Genomic DNA, 12,775 nt, shown 5'->3' on the forward strand with positions numbered 1-12,775 from the left:
TGATGGTACTGGTGATCCTAAGGTGCATTTGAGAACTTACTATGACAAGCTTGTATGAGTGGGTAATAATGAACAAATCTGCATAAAATTGTTCATGTGAAATCTTACAGGAGATGAATTATCTTGGTATATCAGTCAAAATCCGAAGCAGTGGGCAAATTGGGTAAGCATAGCATCGAATTTCATGGACAGATTCAGGTTCAATACAGAGAACGCGCCAGGCATTTTCTACATTCAAAACCTCAAGAAGAAGCCGACAGAAACCTATCGCGAGTATGCTACTCGTTGGAGATCAGAGGTCGCCAAGGTAAGGCCATCACTTGAAGAAGAACAGATGAACAAGTTCTTTGTTAGAGCTCAAAATCCATAGTACTATGAAAGGCTGATGGTTATCGAGAATCACAAGTTCTTAGACATCATCAAGTTAGGATAAAGGATAGAAAAAAGGAATCAAGAACGGGATGGTGATTAATTTCGAGGCACTGCAAGCCACAAACAAAGACTTGTAATCAGGGGCATTTCAAAGAAGAGGGAAGCGGGTGCCGTAATGGTGGCCCAGGGCCCTAAGTCTCCCCTTACATACCAAACACATCCACCCCTATATCAACCAACACCTCCAAAATACCAATACCCCGCCACCACCTACCATGCCTATAACACCCAACCTGCATATTACCATTCACCTCCACCCGCCCACCAAAACTACCCCAAGCCACGACCAAATTTTCACCACAGAGCTCCCAGATAATACACCCTAATCGCTGAACACATAGCCCAACTGTATGAGAGAATAAGCGTCGCTAGTTACATCGCCCTTATTCATGTTGTTGTTGAGAACCCTTCCAATTGGATTACCCCAACAAAACAAGTGCCTATCACTCAGGAATGAAGGGTCATACCATTGAAGAATGTCGCATGTTAAAGGAAATGATTTAGACACTAATCGACACCAAGGTTATAAGGGAAAAGGAAGTCGTGCCAAATGTCTGTAACAACCCTCTCTCGGATCATAGGGGCGAGGGAGTGAATGTGATAGAAACTGATTAGGAATGGTATCAGGAGGGATCCATTGGACTTATTCGAGAGGGGGATACTCCCAAAATATCTTCTATCACCCTTACACTGATTTTGGTGCAAACCCAGGCACCATTTGAGGTCGAGGTAGCTATGCCTTTCACTGTGATGGTAGCTCCCACACCGTATTATAAGTCTAATGTTGTCCCATGGGATTATGTTGCAGAGGAAATAAGAAAAGAAAAAACCAAGATGGAAGAGACAGGTGTTGCGCAAGGTATGACTAGAACTGGCAGAGTTTATACACCTGAGAATCTTGGAGAAACAAGCAAAGAAGTTGCATCTAAGCCACCTGTCATTGAGACGAGCACTGATGATCTTTGGAGGAAGGTACATGCGAGGGAATACTTTGTTGTTGATCACCTAAACAAGACTCTCGCCCAAATATCCATTTTGTCAATGTTGCAAAATTCAGACGCGCACAAGAATGCCTTGATAAAGGTGTTAAGCGAAGCTTATGTGCCCTCCGGTATCACCAGCGGGAAGATGGCTAACATGGTCGGACAGGTACTGGAGAGTCATAAAAATACTTTCCACGAAGATGAGTTACAGCCAGAAGGGTTGATCCACAACAAAGCATTGCACATCACTGTATAATTTGAAGACAAGTTCATTGCCAGGGTCTTGATAGATGGAGGTTCGAGCCTGAACATATGACCGTTGACCACTCTGAAAAGATTAGGTAAAGGCATGCATGAGATACGGATGGGGAGCATGAATGTGAAAGCGTTAGATGGATCTCAGAAAGCCACTATTGGAGAAATCAACCTTGATATACAGATGGGCCCGACCTGGTTTGATGTCGAATTCCAAGTGCTAGACATATCCGCCACCTACAACTTGTTGTTGGGATGACCATGGATACACGCATCCGGGGCAGTCGCTTCTACCCTACACCAGGTTGTGAAGTTTGAGTGGAATCATCAGGAGGTGATCATTCATGGAGATGGAAGCAACCCTATTTACACCAACCAGACCGTATCAGTCATCGAAAATAAGAGGAAATTGGGAGGAGAAACATAACACCGCATTGAGTGAGTAAACGTAATTGAGAAAGATCGATGGTGGAGCAATAAGATAGAAAGCATATTAATGTGGTTGGGATATGAACCAGGCATGGGTCTTGGCCGAAAGCTTCAGGGGATCATAGAACCCATACGACCACGGTATCATGGCACGACCTTTGGGCTAGGATATGAATATACCCTGAAAGAATACTAGGATTGGATACCGATGTGGCGCACCAATTACTATCCACTGGAATAACCCATACCATCATTGCACCAAAAATTCCACCAGGCTGACATGATTTAGGGATCCGAGAAAGATGAGATTTTGGCCGGTATGAGGAAGTTATTTCTGAACGAGGAAGACATGGACTGCAGTGCAATTTTAGAGGAGGAGGAGGAGGAAGACCTTGCTATTCAGACAGTAGGAGAAGGAGTTGTTCTTAAGAACTGGACGGTTGCACCGTCCCGGGCTCGCCGAGTACCTGGGTAGCCTGGCAGAATTAGCATAACTTATTTTTAAATTGTTTTTGTGCATTTACGACATTTTTAAAGTGATTCAGAAGATTTGGAAGATGATATAATACCTGAGGAAATTGTCAAAGAAGTAGAGAATTTTGAGAAGAAATCAAAGTCCAACTTGGAGGAAACTGAAGCAATTAACTTAGGGGATTCTGAAACAGTCAAAGAAACTCGCATAAGCATTCATCTATCACCGTCAGAGAAGGAAGAATACATCAGGTTTCTAAAGGAATATGAGGATATTTTTGCATGGTCCTACGACGACATGACTGGGTTAAGCACATCCATAGTAGCTCACAAGCTCCCTACCAACCCCATGTGTCCGCCGGTAAAGCAGAAGCTCGGAAAATTCAAGTCAGATATGAGTCTGAAAATAATAGAGGAGGTTACCAAGCAAATCAAAGCCCAGGTCCTTCAAGTGATCGAATAACCGACCTGGTTAGCCAACATTGTACCAGTTTCGAAGAAAGATGGAAAAGTCAAAGTGTGTGTTGACTATCGAGATCTCAACAGAGCAAGTCCTAAGGATGATTTCCCATTGCCCAACATACACAGACTGATCGACAATTGTGCCAAGCATGAACTCCAATCCTTTGTGGATTGCTTCGCAGGATACCACCAGATTTGGATGGATGAGGAGGACGCCGAAAAGATAGCCTTTATCACGCCATGTGGGGTATATGTTACAAAATGATGCAATTTAGTTTGAAGAATGTTGGAGCCACATGTATGAGGGCTATGATGACCCTTTTCCACGATATGATACACAAAGAAAAAGAGGTGTACGTGGACGATGTTATCATCAAATCTATGAAAGGTTCAGATCACATAGCAGACTTGAGGAAGTTTTTCGACAGACTTCGAAAGTACAATTTGAAGCTAAATCCTGCAAAATATACTTTCGGAGTCCCTGCTGGGAAGTTGCTGGGTTGCATCATTAGTCACCGCAGTATTAAGCTAGACCCGTCAAAAATCAAAGCTATTCAGGATTTTCCATCGCCGAAGAATAAGAAAGATGTGATGAGTTTCCTGGGATGCCTCAATTATATTAGCCGTTTTATAGCACAATCAATGGTGATATGTGATCCTATCTTTAAGATGCTGAAGAAAGATGTTGCGATACGATGGACCGAAGAATGTCAAAAGGCTTTTGACAAAATCAAGGAGTACTTATCTAAATCGCCTATGTTGGTCCCGCTAGAACCAGGAAGACCTCTGCTGATGTATCTATTCGTGTTGGATGGAGCCTTTGGCTGTATTCTGGGGCAACATGATGAAACCGGGAGGAAAGAGCAGGTGATATATTATCAGAGCAAGAAGTTCACATCTTACGAGGACCGATATTCTTTACTAGAGCGCACTTGTTGTGCTTTGATATGGATAGCCCATAAGTTGAGACATTATTTCTGTACATACACTACATATCTCATATCAAGGATGGATCTACTGAAATACATCTTTCAGAAACCCATTCCTACAAGTAAGTTAGCAAGGTGGCAGATATTACTAAGTGAGTTCGACATCATTTATGTGACTAAGAAGGTAGTTAAGGGGAAAGCATTGGCTGATCACTTAGCAAAGAACCCCGTAGACGGAGAATACGAACCATTGAAGACATATTTTCCCGATGAAAAAGTGTCATTTATAGGTGAGGATATTGCCGAAACATACGACGGTTGGAGGATTTTTTTGATGGAGCAGCAGACTTCAAGAGAGTGGGCATTGGGCCTGTCTTGGTATCAAAAATTGGTCAACATTATCCGGTATCCGCAAATCTCAGGTTCCCGTGCACCAACAACATGGTAGAATATGAGGCCTGCATCCTAGGACTCAGGTTGGCCATCGACATGAATGTTCAGGAGTTGATGGTAATTGGAGATTCTGATTTATTGATACACCAGGTACTAGGAGAATGGGCCACCAAGAACACTAAAATATTGTCATACTTGCATTGTGAACAAGAGTAGATCAAGAGGTTCACAAAAATAGAATTCAAGCATGTTCCAAGTATCCAGAATGAGTTCGCAGATGCATTAGCTATCTTGTCTTCCATGATACAACATCTGGACAAGAATTTCATTGATCATATCCCAATAGAGATTCGTAAGCAGTCAGCTTATTATGCTCATGTTGAAGAAGAGTTTGACGGAAATTTATGGTTCCACGATATCAAGGAATATTTGGAGAAAGGAGAATACCCAAAAAATTCCATACACACTCAGAAGTTCACACTTCAAAGATTGGCCAACCATTTCTTTTAGAGCGGAGGAATTCTATAAGAAGGACTCCTGAATTGGGATTGCTGCGATGTGTCGATGCCAAGGAGGCATCTAGATTGCTCGAAGAAATACACGTCGGAACCTGCGGACCTCACATGAACGGGTTCGTTCTGGCCAAGAAGATATTAAGAGTAGGGTATTTCTGGATGACTATGGAGACAGACTGCATCAAATATGTTCAAAAGTGTCACTAATGCCAGGTACATGCTGATATGATAGGGGTGCCACCCAACGAACTCAATGCAACGAGTAAACCCTAGCCTTTCTCCGCTTGGGCATGGATATCATCTGACCAATTGAACTCGCTGCTTCAAACGGACACAAGTTCATTTTGGTGGCTATAGATTACTTCACAAAATGGGTTGAAGTCGCTTCCTATAAAGTTGTGACTAAGAAGGTCGTAGCGGATTTCGTCCGGGATCGTATTGTTTGTCGATTTGGAGTACCTGAGTCAATCATTACTGACAATGCCGCCAATATCAATAGTGATCTGATGAAAGCTATGGGTGAAACATTCAAGATCAAGCATCGGAACTCTACAACATACAGGCCGCAGATGAATGGAGTCGTAGAAGCCGCCAACAAGAACATCAAAAAGATATTGAGGAAGATGGTGGACAACAACAAGAAATGGAACGAGAAGCAACCATTTGCTTTGCTTGGGTACCGCACCACAGTTCGTACGTCAACTGGGGCAACCCCTTATCTACTAGTCTACAGTACTGAAGTCGTTATCCCCGCTGAAGTGGAGATTCATTCCTTAAAAATCATACAAGAGGATGAGCTCAGTGACGCGGAATGGATACGGAGCCGGTATGAATAGCTGGCTCACATTGATAGTAAGAGGATGAACGCAGTATGTCACAGTCAACTCTACCAGAATAGAATAGCAAGGGCTTTCAACAAAAAGGTTAGATCGAGGCAATTCACACTGGGGCAATTGGTGTTGAAACGGATCTTCCCGCATCAGGATGAAGCAAAAGGGAAATTCTCACCTAACTGCCAAGGCCCTTACATGGTTCACCAAATACTGACAGGAGGAGCGCTTATAATTGCAGAGATGGATATTGCTCATTTTCTCATGATACGCTTACCTTGTGTGAGCAATCAATCGTGACAAGTCAACACGGGAAATTTTTTCTCTTGGTCCGCTAACTTCATAAAAGGTTGGTGGGTAGGGATAGAGCCTCTAGCACCAATGTCGATAAATCAAAGGTGTCTGTTTATGGTATAGAATAGGAAGAGCAAGAATCTAACCGCTATCGCTTATCCTATCATCCTCGATGAGCTTCTTTCATTCGTCAGTATGGGGTAGGTAGAGTCCTTTGCTCGTATGCTTGGCATTACTATAGTCGCACCAGTCTTCCTTCCTTTTTAGTGCACATAAAACGGAAACCCTAATAGAGACTACCCACACGGTGATCAAAACTCTTCCTTCTCTGCTTCACTGTCAATTGATTGGCCATTTTAGTAGTCCTAGCTTTCCACTCCACTATATGGTAGAGTGTTCGTCCCCACCCCTTCGTAGGGGTACCTTCCCTTTTAATTGAGAAGGACTCGGAATTGACTCCCTCGCTTGACAAGTATACCTATTAATCAGTTGACATATCTCTATTTGTGTTTTCTTCTAGGTAGGCTGACCCTGGTCTTCTTTGAGTGTATGATATTCCTCGCTCGTCCGAGATTTTGTAAGTCGAAGAAAATGCTTAGATGAGAAGAAGTCAGAGCAAAAGTCAAAACAAGAAGGACAAAGAAGTCTCTTCCACTCCTCTAGAGGTTGAGGATGAGGAAGTGATGGGGACGACGATGCTCGTGCAAGATAAGATGACGACTGGCTGACTTACCGAACGGACGGACACTTTGATCTTGATCGTGCAATCTAAGTTGCAATGAAGGACTATCGTCAATGCGGTTGGAGCTGCTAGATCCCACAGCAGCGATCTTCAAACTATCAAAAATACTTTCTTAAAGTGGCGAATCGGCCGAACAGAATACAGACTTGATTGCTTATTTCATTCTATCTCTGCTCCTGGAAGATATGTCCAAGACCTATCAATTCAGACGCAGTCAAGAGATATTACGTTTAAGATTATGTTTGCACTTTCTATTTGATGTAACCTGAACTACGATTGACCTGATTCCCGTTTAAGGGGAGATATGTAGGCAGCCTGTGGGTTCGGTCACATCATAATAAAATCTTCACCCCTCCCCCCCCCTCCCCCACATGGTCAGAAACTAGGCAAGATTTTGAGTTCGTTAATCTCATTATGTCAAAGATCACTAAGAAGTATATCGCGAGAGGTAAGCATTTAAATTGGGGCAGAATTTTGAGGAGGGTCCTCAAAATTCCAAGTTGAGGAGGTTGCAATGTCTCAAAGCGTGTCATAGTATCCGATTCAAAAATTATTTGTTTTACGCATCATCACAAATTTTGAACAAACTGCATTTTTATACAAACGATTTATCAAAAATGCATATTTTTCGAAAATATTTCATTTTTTCTGTAGTAGTCACATGTTACCCAGGGTGACTCAAACAAGGCCTCAAGACAAGGATCAAAATGAAGAATCGAAAGCACAAACCAACCTTTCCCCCAAAACTCACAATTTTTCTTTGGATGCAGGTATAATGGGCATAGCGAGCACGTCTGACAATATGTACATACTATAAGATCACTATTTTCACACCGACATAGGTCGCCAAGTACAAACGTGTCAAGCTAAGGACCACCTTTCCCTCTCACATTTAATCGTTGCTCTTTCTGCATAGGGATAAACACTGCCCTCATCACTGCATAAGGCTAAGAACTACCTTTCCTTGCTTGCGGCTAAGCACTGCCTCCACTATTGCATAAGGATAAGCAAATCCTTCCCTTGCATGAGACTAAGCACCGTCTCCATTATATTGTATGAGGCTAAGCATTACCTTCACCATTGCATAAGGCTAAACATCGCCTTCTATTGCATGAGACTAAGCACTATCTCTATTACATGGCATGAGGCTAAGAATTGCCTCCATCATTGCATAAGGCTAAATGTTGTCTTCCCTTGCATGAGACTAAGCACTGTCTCTATTCTTTGCATGAGGCTAAGCACTGTCTCAATTATTACATAAGGCTAAGAATTGCCTCCATTATTACATAAGGCTAAGCACTGACTTCCTTTGCATGAAGCTAAGCATTGTCTCCATTCTTTGCATGAGGCTAAGCATTGCCTCCATTATTGCATAAGGGTAAGTATTGGCTTCCTTGCATAGGGCTAAACACTACCCTCATCACACACAAGGCTAAGCGATGTCTTGTCTCGTCCTCGCATACAACTAAGCATCAGTTGTTCCCTCTATCAAATGATCGATATCTCCGCATATTTGCATTTCATGGGCTGAAACATTGCCACATTGTCCGAAGGCATCATAGTCTGAAGGAATCATCCTCATAGCCCGAGGACATCATGCCATGGCCTAAGGACCTCTCAAAACTGCACATTATTATTCAAAGGCATCATCCTCATGGCCAAAGGACACCATTTCATGGCCTACGAATCCCTTATCATACGCTTCATGGCCCAGGACGTCATGGTCTAAGGACATCATCCTCATCGTCCAAAGACAACTCTCATGGTCTAAAGGGAATTTGCATCATGTCTAAATTTCTGCAATAACCTCATATATTCGTGTGCATCGTGTTTTAAGTTTTTTAGGTAACTCGGGAGGTAACCGTCCTACAAACATGAGCAATTCTCGCTCCGGTTTCCGTTCACATACTTCGATCATCTCAAACGTAATCAATGATCAGTAATTGATTACCCTTTGTCCCGTAACCGTTCAAATATTTGCCTTACAACTGTAACATTCAAATACGCATTCATAGCTCTACCTAAAGTTATTCGTTACTTACGAAAAGATCCTTTTCAAAACGCATGACCACTCTTATAATAACTCTATCGGTTTCATTCGTTGTTGGATCCAGAACTACACAAGGCCTGATTCCCGTAACACCAGGAAAATGTAGGCAACTCAAGAACCAGAGTCCATCCCCCATTTTTTTCAAAAATGCATCATCCCCACTCATTTCGGACAAAATTGGTCATCATTCTCTTTACCCGGCAACTCTTTCATCATTCCCGGGTAAAGAGGGGCAGTTGTTAATACCCAAATTTGCCCTCACATTTTATAAATATCATAGATACTTTAAAATATCATTTCTGCATCATCACCAATTTACAAAAGTCATATAAGTACTTTCTATAATTTTTCATAATTTTAAGGCTTTAAAATTTATTTTCTTGCATTTAAATTATTCAAATATTTATTAATAACTTCTTCAAATTATTTTTTGATGATTTAATCGTCCAAATTTATTGTGTACACCCACGTATATGCTTTATAATATTTTTATTTATTTTATATAATTACATCTGCATTTTGGAACTATTTACGCATTTTTTGCAATAATAGCCTATATTTTACAATTAATTGCATTTATCATTTTTATTCAGGGTAAAAATAATTTTATATTTTTATTAACTTGATCTATTATTTTAAAATGTTAAGTTGCATAAGTAATATTTTTGTATTTATTTAAATATTTTATTAAATTATTTTCCTTTAATTTCTTGTATTAAAAAGCTAGCCCAATCCTAAGGCAATTTTCGGACGCAATTAATGGCCCAAACACCCCAAATACCTAACCCAATTCCCAGAACCCAAATCAAACAACCCCCACTAATCCAACCCGGTTGCTACCCATTCATTCGACCAGACCCGCTTCTCCTCTAATCCTGGTTGTTTATCTCAAATGATCAACGGCCCCGCAGCCACTCCCCCGTTTTTAATTACCCTCGCCCAAACCCTAACGCCCATTCTTTTGAGATAGTCTCCCCTAAATCCTCTCATCCTCTCCCTTTTCTCTGAGAAACCCTAGCCGCCTCCATTCAAACCCCAGCCCTAATCCGATATCACATGGAAAATCTTCCATATCCCCTTTTCTTTTTTGCCCACACGATGGTTCTTACCATTTCCTCAACGTTACAATATTTGTTACTCGATTATTTATGGAAGTTGAGTCATTAGGTGTTCGTTCAACTCTGATTCTATACTATCCTCATGTTTCTGACCTGATACACTCACTAACATGCAATATGGGTCTGATTCAGTGAGATCGGTTACTATTTTTGTTCTTCGTTTTGAACTAGGGTTCGCCTGATTTCTCCTAAATTGATTTTGAATTGATTTCACATGATATTATTTCCTTTTTTATGTTTAATTGACTGTTTTTCCTTGTTTGTGTGTTTACTTTTGCTACTATATAAACCCTCATTTCCCGTTCCCCTCTAAGGCTCAAGGATCCATTACTTAACTATTGCTACCACTATTGTTCTCTCAACTCTCATTCTTCTATACTTTCTGCACTCTTGGCTCTTGGCCGATTGAAAGCCAAGGCCACCATAACCCTCTCTATCGACCTCCCTAGTGTGAGCACTGCTCGGGGCTCATTTGAGGCTCCTATGAACTCTAACGTACTAGGATTTGCGTCTTTTGGTTGTTCTCTTTGTTGCTGATATTCGAAGGTGTTATTGACACTTAGTTTTCTCTTCTATTTGTTTGTTGAATCTCCCTTTTCAATTCTATGCCCTTTGCTTATTTCTAGTGCTTCGCATACCCATGTTGTTTGAGCTAATATGACTCCAATATTATGTTATTATCATTGGCAATTTTACTTTCTTTGTAGTTATTCTACAATTCTGAGTCTTCGAGTGTCACAACCTGCCTAGATTTTTAAAACTCCAATATGTTAAGCTTGAATGACTGTGTATTTTTAAGTTTACTTTGTTGTTCTGCTGTTTATTGTTAGTTTTTCACATGCCTTGTTCTGGATTCTTGCACTGAAATTAATAGGGAATCATCTCCTACCCAGAATTTGCCTTAATGAATTTCTACTGATAATTCCTTTATGTGAACTTTGTTCTTACCTGCTTACATGAACCATATCTGTTGTCGCAATGCTTTAACCAAATATGTTAATTTATCTTTGGTGTTTGGTCAGTTCTACATTCTTTGGTATCGTTTATACTTCTAGTTGAATCCTAATACATTTAGATTCGATTATCATGCATAGTCGACTAGCTTAAGCTCCGAGTATTCTTGTTCTATTTAACCTTAAGATAATATATTTTCCTGCCATGATACCTTTGGACTTTGAGATCTTTGTGTTATACTCAGCATGATTAGGTCTCTCATTGATTTCTTGCTTGCCTATTCGTCATGTATAATTGTCATCTCCTGACTATGACTCTGTCTGACCCCTTATGACTTAGACCCCTAAGTTTTTAAATCCTTTAATGGCTAATGCTCTATTCTGAATTCACTCTGGAAAGCCTAGCATGTTCACCTCTTATGTGTTTAATATGTTTACCCTATTAATCCAAAGTGGCATGTCTCTTTAACTCTCCTAGTGTTATGACTATCCCTAGCATGATGTCACTTGCTTAATGATTTAACCTATGTTGCATTTACTATGTTGCAAATTGAGTCTATTGACTCTCCTAGTTCCATGTTCTTTGTTTAATCAATACTGTCACTCTTGCTTCTAAAATGCCAATGTGTTTACGAATCCTGCTAAATGTCATACAACCTTGTCTCTATGAGGTGTTACTTTAGAACTGTTTGGTTGATTTCCATGTGTGGTCCATTAATTTATTTGGTAAATTGGTCAATATTGTGATTATTGGGCTGGATATGAGTCTATGTGTGGCTTTGGGCTGTGCAAATGGGCATACTCTCCTATTTTGAGAAGTGCTTGGATTTAGGCCTGCTATTCGAGTGAAAGAGTCTATTAAAGGCCCAGGCAGTGCTGGGTTAGCTCTTCCTGAGTCTGCTCTATTTGTTAGGCCTGTAATCATCTCGATTCTGTAATATTTGAGTCTGTTTCTTCTTTTATCCTTGGTTATGTAATAATTTGTAAACAAACGATGGGGAGATTAGTGAAAAGGGTAGGGGTATTCTGATTCTCGCATGAACGGGTAGAAAACTTGCCTATAGGATTTAACTGCCTTGTTTGCTATTCGTTTGACATGCTCCTATTCTACACACTCATAGAAATCATGTCTATAGGGATCATGCACACTTCACTTGTACACCGTTCAAGCATGTTAGTCCAAGTATTTGCCATACTTGTTTCTATGTTTACTACTATGCACACTTAGACAGCATGCCTATAGGATGTAATAATATATGCTTTGTTAATCTAGATACCATGCCTATAGGACTCCAACTAATCAATCGGTCAATCGATTCTAATGCTTTTAGTACACTGCTCATCTAGATATCATGACTATAGGATCTTAATCAACTAATCAATTACTTTTATTGCTTCATTGTATTGACACACTTAGATGATATGCCTATAGGGATAAAGTATTATTAATTCAATTTCAATTGTCAACTGTTAGAAATCCTGCCCATTGGATACTGTTATTTGTCTTAGACAGTATGTTTATAAAAATCAGCGCTGTTAATCCTGAGCTTTCAAGCAGTGTACCATCTCATCATGCAAACAATTAGAGATCATGCCTATAGGACTTGCAATGTCTTTAATCTGCCTATGCGTTAGTCTAAAGCTGCAGTACTACTTGTACGATACTAGAAATCAGAATCACATAGAAACCATGTCTATAGGACTTAACGACTCTAATGCGTCTTAATTCTAAAAACTGTCTACTGCCTAATCTGCCGCGTGCATTTGTTGTTTATGTGTGGAGGTTAACTTGAACCTTTTATTGTCTTTATGTGAAGTCCTATATGTTTTGAGTGTGCGCTAGTTTTATCATTTTTAGCATCCTAAGTAGAGTCTAGAACCACCTAATAGTAGGTCCAAAGCCTCCTAGACCATAGGCA

The sequence above is a fragment of the Nicotiana tabacum genome, chromosome 9 (assembly GCF_000715075.1).
Source record: "Nicotiana tabacum cultivar K326 chromosome 9, ASM71507v2, whole genome shotgun sequence".
In the NCBI taxonomy this organism is placed as follows: domain Eukaryota; kingdom Viridiplantae; phylum Streptophyta; class Magnoliopsida; order Solanales; family Solanaceae; genus Nicotiana; species Nicotiana tabacum.